We start from the raw sequence: 15,014 nt of genomic DNA, 5'->3' as shown, positions 1-15,014 counted from the left end.
CGCCTATTGACCATGACTGACCCCTACTCCGTAGAGGACATATCCCCGATAGCCCAATACTTTCCTTTTCCACAAGATGACTATCCTCGCATGGTTACATTTTTGATGAGTTTATGTGGATGGGAAAATGAAAAGGAAATATCTGACAATGATGAATGGACGGATGAAACTCATGGCACTACTGAGGTTGACTTTATTTGTTTGGATGATGCGAATAGAGGCTTAGCCTTAGGGCTAGAGCCAGGACTCTACAACATCCTCTTACCGTATCCTCAGTAGTAGTGTGGTGACTGGTAGGTAGGTTAGCGTTTTCAAGTTTTTTCTAGTTTAGATTCCTTAAACAAGTCTTGAAATTTTCACACTGATGTGCCTCTCGAGGTATAGTGCTTGTTAGTTGATTGAACAGGTTGAAAAGTTTGATGTGGGTTCGCTTTCAAGTCTTGAGACTGCCACAACGTTCATCAAAATATATCTACATCAAATTGCAAGCTATCTCGTCAAATCAAGGAGATCTCCAATTACAGGTGTAATTCTTCCATACCCACTCTCTTTCGTTTTTACTGTTCAATTAATTTCATAAACTATAAGGCATGACCACATGGAAATTGTCAATGTACTACTTAGTTTTTGAAGTTGCTTGCATGCTAGTGTAAATCATTAATGAGCTTAACTTTATTGGAAATATTCCTAGGCAGCATGATATCTTTAGTTAACCTTGGAATACGATTGTCTTAGGTCTAGGGTCAAACCATCTTAATGTTTGACACCTGGCCATGTGTGTGTTAACCTCTAGGACATAGCTATTACCCCTTTGTCGAAAGGATGCAAGACAAATTATAGTTCAGGAGCAAAGATCAAAAGAAATAGATTAAAAAAAAAAGCCTACAATAAATGGCAATACAAGTCTATAATGTGCTTTAATGTTGGCCTATCGCCTTATTGATACTTGGTAGGCGAGGAGTATTCTACTCCAGACCGATGCCTTGGTTGGTAGGGGGTAGCCTTGCCTAAAGTGAGCTAATAGATTCCTGGATAATGCCTTGTGTTAAACATGGTACCAGGATCGATGTTAGTTTTGCCTTAGGAAGGTCGCCATTGTGTGTAAAAATTGTCACGTGCATAAAACAAAAAAAAAATAAAGGCAAAAGGCTCCTGTAACTCTGATGTTTCTTGTGTCCCTAGACGCGTGGTATTAACTTGTTCTTAGAGTAGACACAGTGTGGTCATCTGTTTATTTATTAAGCTTGGTTATTTTCCTTGACTTCGGCCAGTTATAAACCTTGATTAACCTTTGACACCTTGCTAACTCTTGAATTCCTTTCAATAATTTTAAACTCCTATTAATTTGCTACACTAGCTCACTCATGTGACCCTTAAACTAAGTTCTCATAGCAACATCCATTGTGGTCTCACATGCTTGAATTTATACACTTTATATCTTTTGAATTCCAGCATACCTTCACTCTACTTCCCTGTTTTGCAGACGGTCTACCACAACAACCCTCTCGAGCTTACCATACCATAGCTTCCGAGGACGGAATCTACATCAGGAAGGGGGGCATGTTAACCCATGGCGGACATTGCGACGTACTATATTTTACGTCATTAATTTAAATATTCTGAGTCATGGGCCGGGCTTGTCGGCACCATATGTTAAGGATGAAGGGATTGGGTGATCGCCGATGAGAGGCGCACCTTGGATATCAGTAGGATAAGGGTTAGGGTCGGCCGGCCATGTTTGGGCGCCCAAGTGTGAATGGCCAAGTCACCTATAAGAGTCAAATGTAACCCTAAAATCCTCATTCTCATGTGTTGTGAATACAAGAGTGCTCTTGCCTTATCTCCTTGGTTTCCTTCTCCTGCGTGTGTGTGAGAGAGAGAGAGAGAGAGAGTGAGAGAGCGATTGAGCGCACTGTGTAGCGGCACGGCGGTGGTGGCGAGGCGGTAGAGCGGTGCGACGGCGGCTCCTCCTTCGCGGCTGCGACGCGGGAATCCTTCAAGGCGGCGGTTGAGCGGTGAGTGACCTTCTGGCTGTTCCATGTACACCTCTTCTTGTAGTTCACCATTCAAGAAAGCATTTTTTACATCCATTTGATGTAAAGCCCAACCTTTTTGTGCGGCTAGTGCAATGATAGACCTCACTGTAGCCATCTTAGCCACTGGGCTGAAAGTTTCATCATAATCAAGACCATAAGTTTGTGCATGACCAGCCTTGCCTTATGTCTCTCTAGGCTGCCATCTGACTTGCACTTTACCTTATACACCCATTTGCAACCAATTGCATTCTTTCCTTTAGGTAACTCAGCCAATTCCCATGTATCATTTTTGTCCAAAGCATCCATCTCTTCATCCATGGCTTTCTCCCATACATGCTCTCCAATAGCCTCTGTATAGCATGTAGGTTCCACATGCTTTACCATAGATGTCATGTATGCATAGTGCATAGCAAAATCTCGATATGTAAAAGCAATGGGTTCGAAAGGAATTGCTAGTGGCACAAGGCTATTACTAGGGCAATACAACAATATGGATGCCCAAATTCCACCCAAAGGCCATTGTTTGCAAATACCTTTAGAAACAAAGAAAAGGAAAGTAAGGGTATTTAGAGCTAAATCTCGACTAAAACAAATTCTAGGAATGCATAAACATTGGTGTGGGAAGAAGCCAATCCAACAAGATGAACTAAAGATAACAAACCCGCTACTTGTACCCACCACAATAGAGGAGTTGGGCAATGCTATTGAGAAGAAGAAGGAAAAGGTGCAACAAATGGACACAGATACAAACCCCAATCAATAGGATTCAGTAGAAGCACTCTTCAGTTGGATAGAGGGAAAGATCAAGCACTCTCACACAGAGTTAAAACAATTGCAACAACAAATGCCTAGAAGTGCCAAAGTACCACCTTCGTTTCCACGGTAATAAATAAATGGAAGTGCAAAGGTATCCACTACTCAAAAATGGATACAAGGTAAAAACGAGAATCATTCACTTCATATAACCTTTGAATGCATGATTTAGTGTTTGAGCATGAAAGGAATGTAGGGTATCAACCTTGCACACACTAGGCACAAAATGGTTCACGTTGTGAATTAGTTCAAAATGGTTCACGTCATGAAAACGTCCAAACATTTCACGTCGTGAACCGGTTCTCAAAGGTTCACGCTGTGAAACGGTTACATTTTCTTCGACCAATCATGGGAAGGCACATGGCATTCTTCATTAAGGTAGCCTCCCAGCCCGACGGCCGTGCCATTAAATCAAATTTCTTTCCCTTTTTGTGCATTTTGCATTCGTCGTCTTCATCGTGTGCGTGATCCGTGAGCTTAGATCTCCATGATTTCGATTCCCGTCTGAGTGTTTGCCTGCAAAATTGACATATTCGGGTTGAGGTGGGAGATTGTACCTTGTCTTTGCATTTTCTTTTTATGTTTTTAGTTCTTTCCTTCTTGAGCATAAATTACATGATCGAAAGTAATAATGACAAAATTTTAATTAATTGCATAGGCGTGGTTGATTGCTCCCCGTATCTTTAAATACATACATTCTCATCATCTCACAAACCCCGCAATCAATTGTTAATACGTACATCCAAAATATCCTACTTTTGTTTGCAGGTTAAAGAAAGCAATCTATGGTTTGAAGCAAGCACCTCGTGCTTGGAGTGACAAGATCAGCAGATATCTTGTCAGTATTGGATTTGTGGTTGGAAATGCAGACTCTTCACTTTATGTGAAGAAGACACATGCTGGTATCGTGATGATAGTCATTTATGTTGATGATTTGATTATCACAGGTGATTGTGGGAAAGGCATTGATGAAGTTAAGGCCTCTTTATGCAAAGAGTTTGATATGAAAGACCTTGGTGATTTAAGGTTCTTTCTTGGCATTGAGGTGATTAGAACAAGCAAGGGTATATGGTTGGTGCAAAGGCAATATGCACTTGACATGCTGGCAAAGTATGGTATGACAGCATGCAAACCAATGTTGACACCATTAGAGCAAAACATGAAGCTTAGGGCTGATTTGGGTGATGAGCTTGATGATATCACCATGTACAGAAAAATGGTTGGTAGCCTTATCTACATGACCATTACGAGGCCAGATCTCAGTTATGCAGTTGGTTTGGTGAGTCAGTTTATGCAGAGTCCTCGTAAACCTCACTTGGATGCTGTGAGACGTATTCTGAGATACGTCAAAACTACCGTGCATTATGGTCTTTTCTATGAGGCAGGAAAAGACATGCATGTCTATGGATATACAGATGCAGATTGGGCCGGTAGTGCATATGACAGGCGGTCTACCAGTGGCTATGTTTTCAGCCTTGGTAGTGGAGCTGTAAGTTGGAGCAGTAAAAAGCAACCTACAGTTGCTTTATCTACCACAGAGGCAGAGTATCGTGGAGCAGCCATAGCTGCATGTGAGGCTATGTGGTTGAAGAAGTTGCTAGATGATGTCAGGTTACAGAGTGATATGAGAGTTGTCATTCATTGTGACAACATGAGTAGTATTCAGCTTGCTAGCAACCCAGTTTATCATGCCAGGACCAAACATATTGAGGTCCACTATCACTTCATCAGAGAGAAAGTGCTAGATGGGCATGTTGATTTGACATATGTGCAGACAGATGAGCAGGTTGCAGATATCTTTACCAAAGCACTTGGTAAGGATAAGTTCGAGTATTTCCGTACTAGATTGGGAGTCCTAGAGATGGACATGTCGAGCTTGAGGGGGAGTGTTGAAATGTCAAGCTCGTTAGGATAGCACATGGGTGCTGACAGAGTGACAGTATGGTAGATAGATATCGTGTGGTGTGTTTATGACCGCGTCCAGCTGGTCATGTGTGGTGTGGACATTACATTAGGTTTACTTTGTAGTGTGGACATAACACTATGTTGTGTTCTCCTTTGTGTGTGTGAGAGAGATGATGACTATGGCTTCTCTCCTTCTTTATGATTGATGGATATGGATTAGGGTTTGCTTCTCTTGTGTGTGCTCCCTCCTGCTTCTGTTTTTTATCACCATCTTGGTGGTATATAATCATCATTTCCCCAGCTATTCAGCAATATGCTGGTTTGGATGATAGCCCGTTAGATTATTGTTTAGTCTTCTTGGCACGAGCTCTAGCTTCTAGACTTCTAGATTTTATTTCTCTATCTCCTCTTGTTTCCTTTGTTTGCTGTGAGCATGGTTTTTGTAAGTGATCCATAAAACCTACATAATTTTCTCTGATTTACATAGGAGTCAAAAGGTATTCCATATAAGGTTTCTAATCTGGTCGAGCCAGAATTATTGAGCTCACAAATTCTAAATGGACCCATGCCCAACACCTTGAGTTTCTGTTTGTTTCTTTTGACAACATACATCAGTACTAAGCCACTTTCCTTGAATTCTTTTTTTCTTAAGTGATGTCAAACCATTTCTTTCTTCGAAGCTTTTCAACATACAACTCATAGGTTACACGAAGTCTAGTCATCAAGTGTTCTAGTTGGAACAACCTTTCAAATATCTCATTGCCCTCAAGTTTTTTTGATTGAAGCACTTGTCATGCAATAGTTTCTATGGCAAAATGTCCATCGCCTAGCCCATTATGAGCTTCCTCAATGATAGCTACATAGTCAGACTCCAGCACGTATTTACAAAGAACTTTGTCCATGCCAAACCAATATAATTATCCCGCAATTAGTTGATATGGCACTACTAACTTTTCCAATCATCTTGCTTCTTCTTTAGATAGTTTGGGGTTCATTGGTAGTCTAGTTGTTAAAAAGTTCACAATGTCAGAGCTCCATTCAGGAACTATGTCTATTTGAAATAGACATGCATCAGGAAAAGTCATCATCAACACCTATAGGAGGTTCACCATTGGTTACTCTGGATAGATGATGTGGAAGCACATGTGATGATCCTTTCCTCACAATGATAGAGACGTCAAATTCCATGAGAATCAATAGCCACCTAGTGATCCTTCCAATGGTACAAGGTTTGTTAACCAAATAGAGAAGGGCTTCATGGTCTACAAAGAAAACAAATTTGTTTACCAACAAATAGTGTCTAAACTTCTTAACTACATAAACCATACCTAAGCCTTCCCTTTCTATGGTCGTATAGTTTTTCTTAGCCTTATTTAATTGTCTACTTTTGCAAAGCTTATAGGGGAAATCCATTTTGTGTTCACCTCTTTGGGCAAGTATACATCCAATAGCATAGGCAAAGACATCAATGTGGACGTGAAAAATCACATCCCAACAAGGAGTTCAAAGAATAGGGGCTGACGTAAGCACCTTCTTCAATTTTTCATAGAATTCTTGGCATTCATCGGTCCAGACAAAAACTATCAATCTTTTGTACAACGGTCAGGCTATATCAGCATACATGAATATAAATCGTCAATAATAGCCAACATGACCCATAAACCTCTATACTCCTTTAGAATTTGTAGGAGGAGATAATTCTAGAATTACTTTGATCTTGCTAAGGTCAGTGGAGATCCCTCTCTTGGACACAATATGTCCAAGGATTATGCCATGTTTGACCATAAACTGACAATTTTCAAGGATGAGAGAGATTCGATAAAGTCTGCACCTTAGGAAAAGTTTGCGTAAACAATGAAAATGGTCCTTCCAAGATGAGTGCACCCCAAGGTCATCCATAAAGATTTCAAGAAATTTCTCTAGGTAGTCCTTAAAAGCCGTACACATAAGTCTTTGGAATGTGGTCAGAGCATTGGTCAAACAAAAAGGCATGATCCTATAGGCATAAGTTCCCCATGGGGTGATAAATGTTGTCTTATACTGATCGGCAATATCTATAAGTTATACTTGGTTAGAGCCCAAAAAACCATCCAAGAAGCTATAGAGTTCTTTTCCTACCACTCGTTCTAATACTTGTTCAGTAAATGGTAAAGGATAATGATCCTTTACCGTCAGCATTGACCTTTTTCATGTCAACACACACTCGCAATTTTCCATTCTTTTTAGGTACAACCACAATAGGAGAAACCCACTCAATGTGTTCTATCTCATAAATAAAACCCACACAGTGTGTTCTATCTCATAAATAAACCCACATTGGTCAGTTTATGAATCTCCTCTCTAACCAATTTGGCATAATTTGGATTCATAGGATGAGATCTTTTTCACACTCATCATGCATCATCCATTATTGGAATAGTATGCTTGTTGCAGACTTCAGGAGGAACCCCTTTCATGTCTGAGTATTTCCAAGAAAAAACATCTTTGAATTCCTTGAGAAGATTAATGAGATCCTTCTCTTCCTGTTCAGTCAAGTCTATGACGATGTAGACCGGTTTGGGATCTTCACCAAGGTCTACGATGTCCACTTTCTTAACCTCGACGGCACCTTCAACAAATGATGGTTCAGAGCCCTCATCTTGTGTTCGTCGAGCTTCCTCACATTGCACGAAGCATTCATCCAAATTATAATTCTTGAAATAACCAAGAATCTTGGAAGCATCTTCTTCCAACTGTTTGTCTTCTTGGGCCTTTCGTTTTGTTTCTATTTCAGCTTCCTTGAGAAGTTTATTCCTTTTCTTTCTAGCAGACCTGGATAATTTTTGTGAAGTTTGGTCTTCAAATTCAGAACTAGCTATCAGACTAAGAGGTGCCACCTCTATTTTATGAATTGGAATGAGCTCGTTCAGGTCTTCACCTAAGGTTTCAGTCAATTCATCAAAGGATACCATGGCCCCAACATACTGAAGGAAATGCTTTTCATTTTCTGGCTCTGGATGGGGTATAGGGTTGATAGTGACTAGCCTTTTTGTATTTTTCTAAGATTCTTCTTGGCTTTACAAATTTCCTCATCTGAGCTGGTCCCAACAGGATAAAAAGTCCGTAACACCTGTTGGTGTCATGGTTACCCATGTAAGCACAACACAGGTTAGGTCTTGGTTTAAGATGTGGGCATTCTGTAGTTGTATGATTTGCTTTACATTGTGCACACCAAACCATTTCCCTATGCGGATACAGATGGGGATTGCTCATCTCTTTTGGAACTAGTTTAAACCCATCCTTGAGCTGCTTCATCAGTCGTCCCACTAACTCCGCATCCTCCTTCTTTTCATCAATTTTATGGCTTTGGGATCCACTTCTAGAAGAGTCTTGAATGATGCTTCAGAACCATTAATTTCCTTTGGAGGTCCCATTAAATTATCATCATAATCAATGGCATCTAAGGCACATTCATTGAACATCCTATGCCTTCGAGTGTAGAGGGCATCATGAAGCTTCTCACTCTGTAAACCTTATAGGAATAAAGAGATCAACCAGGTCTGGTTGGGCCTTTCCTTAGGCTCACAACGGTTATACAAGTATTTTGCTCGGTTGATGTATTCCCTTACAGATTCATTATCCTTTTGCTTCAGAGTGTTCAATTGATTAACGAAACTCCATTTGGCTCCAGTTTTTGCATAAGCAACAAGAAAGGATTGTTTCAAGTCCTCATAAGAAGCCTTGCTTTTTGGTTCCAAAGTTAGGAACCATTTAGTTGCACCTTGTTCAAGTGTGAAGCCAAACTCTTCGATCTTTCTAGGATCATCATTTACACTCAATGCCTCACTTACTTGCTTGAAATTTTCAATATGACCATGGGCATCACCCGTACCACTGAACTTGGTCATTGCTTTTGACACACTCCAAACCTTGGATGTTGTTCTATCTCGCTCATTGTCTCTCGAGGTAAAGGAGCACACAAGTGAAGTTTGGCAGCTAGTTCCCTACTACCTGCTACTTCCCTAACAATAGCTTTGGCCATTCTTATGGCATCATCGTTTGATAGCATCCCTTCTCGAGGAGCTTTATTGCCCCTAGAAATTGGTGCATCTAGTCCCTCTCGTGCATGTACATCCACAGTTTTCAAACCACCCATTCGAGCAGTGTGAACTTTTGGGGTAGCGTATAATGGGTCTACATTCCTAATCCCAATAGGTTGTCATATGGATTGGTCCAGCTGTGGTAGGTAGTCCCGTGCTAGCTACAAATGTAGGGGCAAAGGTAAACTCACCATATGAGAAAGGAGGTATTGTTGTGTGAACATAAGAGTATGGAACAGGTCCCTTCTCTTGCTTGATGTGAATTCCCTCTTCTCTTACCATTTTGCTAATTGGTGGTGTAGATGCATACTCAGAGTTAATGTGTCTTGGAGTATATGTAAACTCTGGAAATCCACTGGTTGCACCAATACCCTATGTGCCTTTGGATTGTGCCTCTCGCGCACCACTTCTTTACCTTTACTAGTTCCAAGCAATGATTCACCAAATCCTGATTTCGTTTGGCATGGAGTCAGGTATAATTAAGAATTCACGAAGTTTGGCTATAAGCTCAATCGTGACTTGCTCGATTTCAGGTTCTTCACAAGGAAGATACATGTTCTCTCAAACATCTTTGTAAAAATAGAATCCCAAATCTGGATTTTAAATCTTGAAAACTACGGGATTCAAGGGGTTTACATTGCAAGATCCTTCACAAGGTACTAGATTAAAGATCCTATGGGCTTCATCCATATACACATGATTGCTTAAGGAATCCATGTAGCGTCTTTTCAATTATTGTAATGTCCTCTAGGACTCTTGCCCATTCACGTGGCATTGGTTCACTAAGAGTTTTTCGAGGGGGTTCACCAGGGATCTCAAGGAAAGGATTCAAGCATTCCTGCAACATTTTGAAAGTCTCGGTTTCCTGGTTAGGAATGAATTCTTGAAACCAAGAATCGTCACTTGAGAAGGAAAGGTGATCTGACTCACTAAGATCTCCCAAGGTTAGTCGTGGACCCAACAGAGCTTATTTTAATTGATTCTTGCTTGCATTACTACCTGTCATAGGAGCATGTGAAACTTTGTTCTATGTGCTTCTCAAAGAGTCAGCGCGATCACCCTATCGCTTCTCAGGTGCATAGGCTAGTGCCTACTATGAGTCTCAACTCAGATGGGCCTTTTGTCAAATGACAATTTCCTTCTGTACCGGTGGAATGGGCCTTTTGTCAAATGACAATTTCCTTCTGTACCAGTGGAAGGCAAGAATCAATCCTCTCTTATTCAATTTTTAGCTATTTCTTCAGTGTTTCCTGTATTTCTTTTGTCAGTCTTGTCAAAAGTGAAGGGTAACAGATTGATTAGATTCAAGAATGACAAAAAATCCTCGAAAGGAGTGCTATGAAAATGAGGAATGTAAGCATCCATATACCAATCTCGAAAATAACTACCGTTAAGTGTATTGAACTCAACTCGATCCACAAGGCCAAGAATGCAACACAATTGGATGTACACAAGATTTTCATCCTAGCCTTGGTCTTAAGTGGTCTGTTGATAACAATCCACTAATAGGGCGTCACCCTTTATCTCAATTGAATAAGATCCAAGAACTAGTTGTAAGATCCTATGTTGAATGCTTTTGTGCAAATCTCGTAAGTGTGCAAACGAAGGGTCCTCAATAGTACCGTTCATTACATTCCATGCAGTCTTGGCTAAAAATAACCAACACTTCAATCTTTTCAGTTTACTGGTTCTTCCCTCCAATTTACTAAAAATAGTAATTAACTAATGATGTTGGAACTTAATCAAATTTGGTAGGTACTGAGTCCGAAGTGTAACTAGAGACTTGGTAAACTCGATTCCATAGAAAGATGCTTGGTTTGCACACAAGAATTAAACAAGAACTTCCAAAACTTTGAGAAAGGGTTTTTAACCAGCTCGTATTCTCTTACTGCCAACAAAATGCCAACTCTACTTAAGCAGGGTTATAGGGGCAGGTAAGGCTTCTGCCACCCGAGTTCTTACTCCAAACCAATAATTTATCCGAGAAATTTAAACAAGTGAACATGTGCTGAAAATGGGTCTGAAATGAACTAAATTTCCAACCAAGTAAGCGTGTAAGGTCCGTTTTTGGAGTGCACTAAACGAAGGTCTTAAAGAGTCCAATCCGTGGATGGCTAGGTATGGTTATAGTCCAGCCTATTGTCAATAGGCTTGGCACCCTAAATTCTTGATTGGGATTCCCCCTTACTATTTATAGTAGCTCTCTTCTGCCTAGTTGGTCGAGGAAGCCCAAAATGGCAAATTTCTATTTTTGGTAGTTTAGTACCAAACTTGGTAGGGTCCCAGTAGTAGTTAGGGTTAGTAACATAAACCAAAATGCAGAACTGAGTTTGGATGCCTGGTGTGACTGTGAGAGCCAAATGTGGAGGCTCTTGAGGCCCCCTGGAATTGCACTTTCCTGGACAGGGTCAACTTTATAATCGAACTGCAACTTTTGACTTCAAACTCCAACTAGGGTGTTCAAATAGTCGAAAGTTATCTAGAAAAAAAAGGAACCCAAATCTATAAAGATTGTACAAAATTGGATTCTCCGCCAGAAGTTATTGCAGTTCAGGGAACTGCAACTTTTTAAGGGTTTCCCTTTGTTTTCTTTTGACCCTATTTTATACCAGTGCTATAGGGCTCTACGATTAAAGAAAGTGAGGCTTGATTTGACCTATGGATAAGCCTAACTATCATCTAGCCTCATATAAGGCCTTGTTCAATATGGCTGAGTGCTTTGCGAGATAGAGCCAAACTTCAACTTCTCCTAGAAGAGGGTATTCAAGATTTTCTTCCTTTACAAATTCCAGGAATAAAAATTATGATTTTGGAGCTTTCCAAATATGGGTCTAGAAAAGTCAAATAACTTCAAGGTTTAAATGGTTATAGTTTCTTATGAGGTTTATAAGCCTAGTACCTGAGGCTAAGGTTAGAGATCCTTAACTGCTATTTATAGCTAGCCTCAAGCTGCTTCTCAGCCACCAGTACACTAGAAATAACAATTTTCAAAATTTAGCCAAATGGGATAAAACTTGGTAGGGAGGTAGCCCTAGGTATCCATAGCACATAGCAAAAGTGAGAAATAAATTCGAATACCTTGTGTGCCTGCAGAAGCCAACAAACCTGGAGGCTCTTGAAGCCCCCTAGAACTGCACCTTCTCAAACAAGATCAACTTCGAGATGCGCTATAACTTTTGTTCTCGAACTCCGACTAGGGTGTTTAAGTAGTCAAAAGTTATCCTACAGAAAACAAGGAATCCAAATTTGCAACAATTGTGCATAGCTAGATTCTCTATCAAAAGTTATTGCAGTTCAAGGAACTATAACTTTCCAAAGGGCTTTTACAAATTTCCCCCTGACCCTATCTCTATGCCCTTTCAATAAGTTATTCCTTTTAATAAATGTAAGCCTAATGATGATAGAAATGAGCAAAAACATGCATGAGTGAAGGTCTAGATCTTACTTGTGGGGTTTGAGCTCCTCTCAAAGCTCTTTAGCACATCCCAAATGTTGATCATGAAGGGTGTTTTTGTCCCACTATGCTCATCAATAGATGAGATGACCTAGAGTCCGCTCTCTTTGCAACAACGAAGAAGTGGTGTTTGAGGGGGTTGGAATGCCCTCAAACTAAATACTTTTCCCACAAAGAGAGCAGCCCTAGACATTTACCTAAACTTACCACTATGGTGTTTAAACTATGAAAGGTCCTAAAGCAAGTGATTTCACCGCTCCCTTACTCCCACAACCCTCTCCTAATTAAGCTACAAGGAAGGCAAAAGACACAAAATACACTTGATTTTCAGCCCCATGATCAAATTTAAGTGAAATTTTTATGGTAGAATTTGGCTAAAATGTAATTAGAGGGTTATAGATTTTGATGCCCTAATTTGGAATATGAAGTTGAAATCTCCATTGGAAGCTTAGTTGAGGAGATAGAGGCTCCTGATGCTCTCTTTCTACTCTATGCATAATAGAGATAGTTAATACCTCTGTAAATACTCTCAAATCTCATCAAACACAATTGGAATGGATAAAAACATAAATGTAAGCAATCATAAACTCCATCTCCTTCCATAGAAGGTCCTACACTCCTTCATTAATGATTAAAATTAATTAATCCTTGATCACCTAATTAATTACCTTAAAAATTCAAGTGTGGGTAAAGAGGGTTTTGAACTCTTTGATTCCAAATCTATGCTTAGATTTTGTATTAGAGTCCAAATGAGAGAGCTATGAGCAATTACGCTTCACTAATCACTCTTATATAGTGATTAAGAAATGAACTAATAATGACAAATCTCCATAACCTTATCTCCTTCTTTTTCTCTCTTTCCTCAGCTTATTCCACTTTGTTATCCACACAAAATGGACTGGATTTTAAAAAAATGCAAGGAGCAACTCAAAGAATGCCAAACAAGTAAGGCTAGACACCATGCCTCCCCGGTAGTGGTGCCAATGTTAAGCTTATCCTCCCACTCACCAAGGAAATGCTCACAGAAGTGCTATGCCCACACTAATGAGAGATTAATCTTAGGATTAAGGGAGAAATACTTGTCATGGGGATGCTTGTGCTAACCCGTTTAGCACTCTCTAAGGAGGCTCTCCAACCACTTGTAGTAGCTAGTCTTGGATGCACTCTCCACAGCTTGTCACTCCCAAAAGAAAACATAAAACCACTAGTAGATCTCCTATCTATAGCACTACCAACCCAATTAACATCTATGTACCCATGTAGCTATATCTCTATGCCAGCCTCATAGAAAAGTCTATAATCAACTATGGACTTTATGTACCTGAGAATCCATCTACCCACATCTAATTGTGCCTTCCTGGGAACCTATATAAACTAACTCACAAGTTGTTATTGCTCGCTTCGTCCTCTCCTAGAAACACATTCACAAGAGATTACCTTAGCAAGTTATAATCGTTATAGGGATCTTTTCCAATGGTTAAGCTCATAATTCTCAACATCTCTAAGCTTCACACCTCCTTGGGTAGCAGTTTCTGTCACCATCTCTTGTGAGCATTGTCACATCATTGCGTTAAACTATAGGTCCTCATCCCTCATCTCACCTCACACCACTCACACACACTCACCAACATGCATTAGAGAAGAAGATTAGAGAGAGAATTAGCACAAGAGCAAGACTCTATGGGAGAGTATATTTCATATTATGAGAGAAAGTGACTTATATACAAGAAGATTAGAGAGAGGATTAATATAATAGCAAGACTCTATTTTTTTATGAGATAAAGTGACTTGTATATAAGGCTATAAATGTTTGCACACTTGAATTGTGTGGGCCGATTGGGTGCCCAAGACTCATAAGTGACCTATTTTTTATACAATGCTTAATCTTATAATACATGTGTGAAGTACATTCACAATGAATCTATTCTAGCTCATTGCCACCTTGTGAAGTAAATTCACTAAGGAATCCATTCTAGCTTGTTGTCACGCTCTTAGAGTGGGAATCGCTATAAAATTTTTGTTAGACTATGCGCCAGTCCAAGTTGAAGATTTGGACATTGTTACTTCATAGATTGATCATACATGCTTGTGGTGTCTCTGTCTTTACCATTTGATGTAGAATTATAGTGTCAACTCTTGTTAACCCCAAAAATTCTCTAGAGGAACATTGACACAATGATTAGAACAAGTGAGTAAATCTCAGTTCCTCATTTGATTCATTATTGAAGCAATGCAAATGTAAACTTTTTGATGTTACTTTCCCTAATGTTGTTGTAGGACTTAGTCATGATCTTAAAGTGAACCTATCCCTGCATTCTTCATATTGTGTGCTTTTTACTTTCTTATGTACAAATATATTTTTGCTCTATAAACGGATATAAAATAAAGTGCATTAAAGTGAGTCAAGCAAACTTTTAGAGAGGTAGCTACTGTTGAAGTCAAAATCATTGGTGGAGAGGCATGAAAGAATTCTTTTAACTTGTGAGGATAAATATGAGAGAGAGCAAGAACACAAGATGTATAGAAAGCTTCTATATTACCTTCTATTTCAGCCACTCCAAAGTTAGCTTAACCTTCACCTTGAAGTGTTGTGTTACTTGTGTTATAAAAAGTGAGGCCTCGTACTCTTTATACAGGGTTCACCAAGGGCTAGGGTTGGGCGAACCCTAGATCCCTTTTCCACCCACATGCCCACTTTATTTGGGGTGTGTTCACACCTACATGACC

This window comes from Cibotium barometz, chromosome 54 (genome assembly GCF_041138505.1).
Source record: "Cibotium barometz isolate CiBa-2024 chromosome 54, ASM4113850v1, whole genome shotgun sequence".
In the NCBI taxonomy this organism is placed as follows: domain Eukaryota; kingdom Viridiplantae; phylum Streptophyta; class Polypodiopsida; order Cyatheales; family Cibotiaceae; genus Cibotium; species Cibotium barometz.
Note: the sequence above shows the minus strand (reverse complement) of the source record.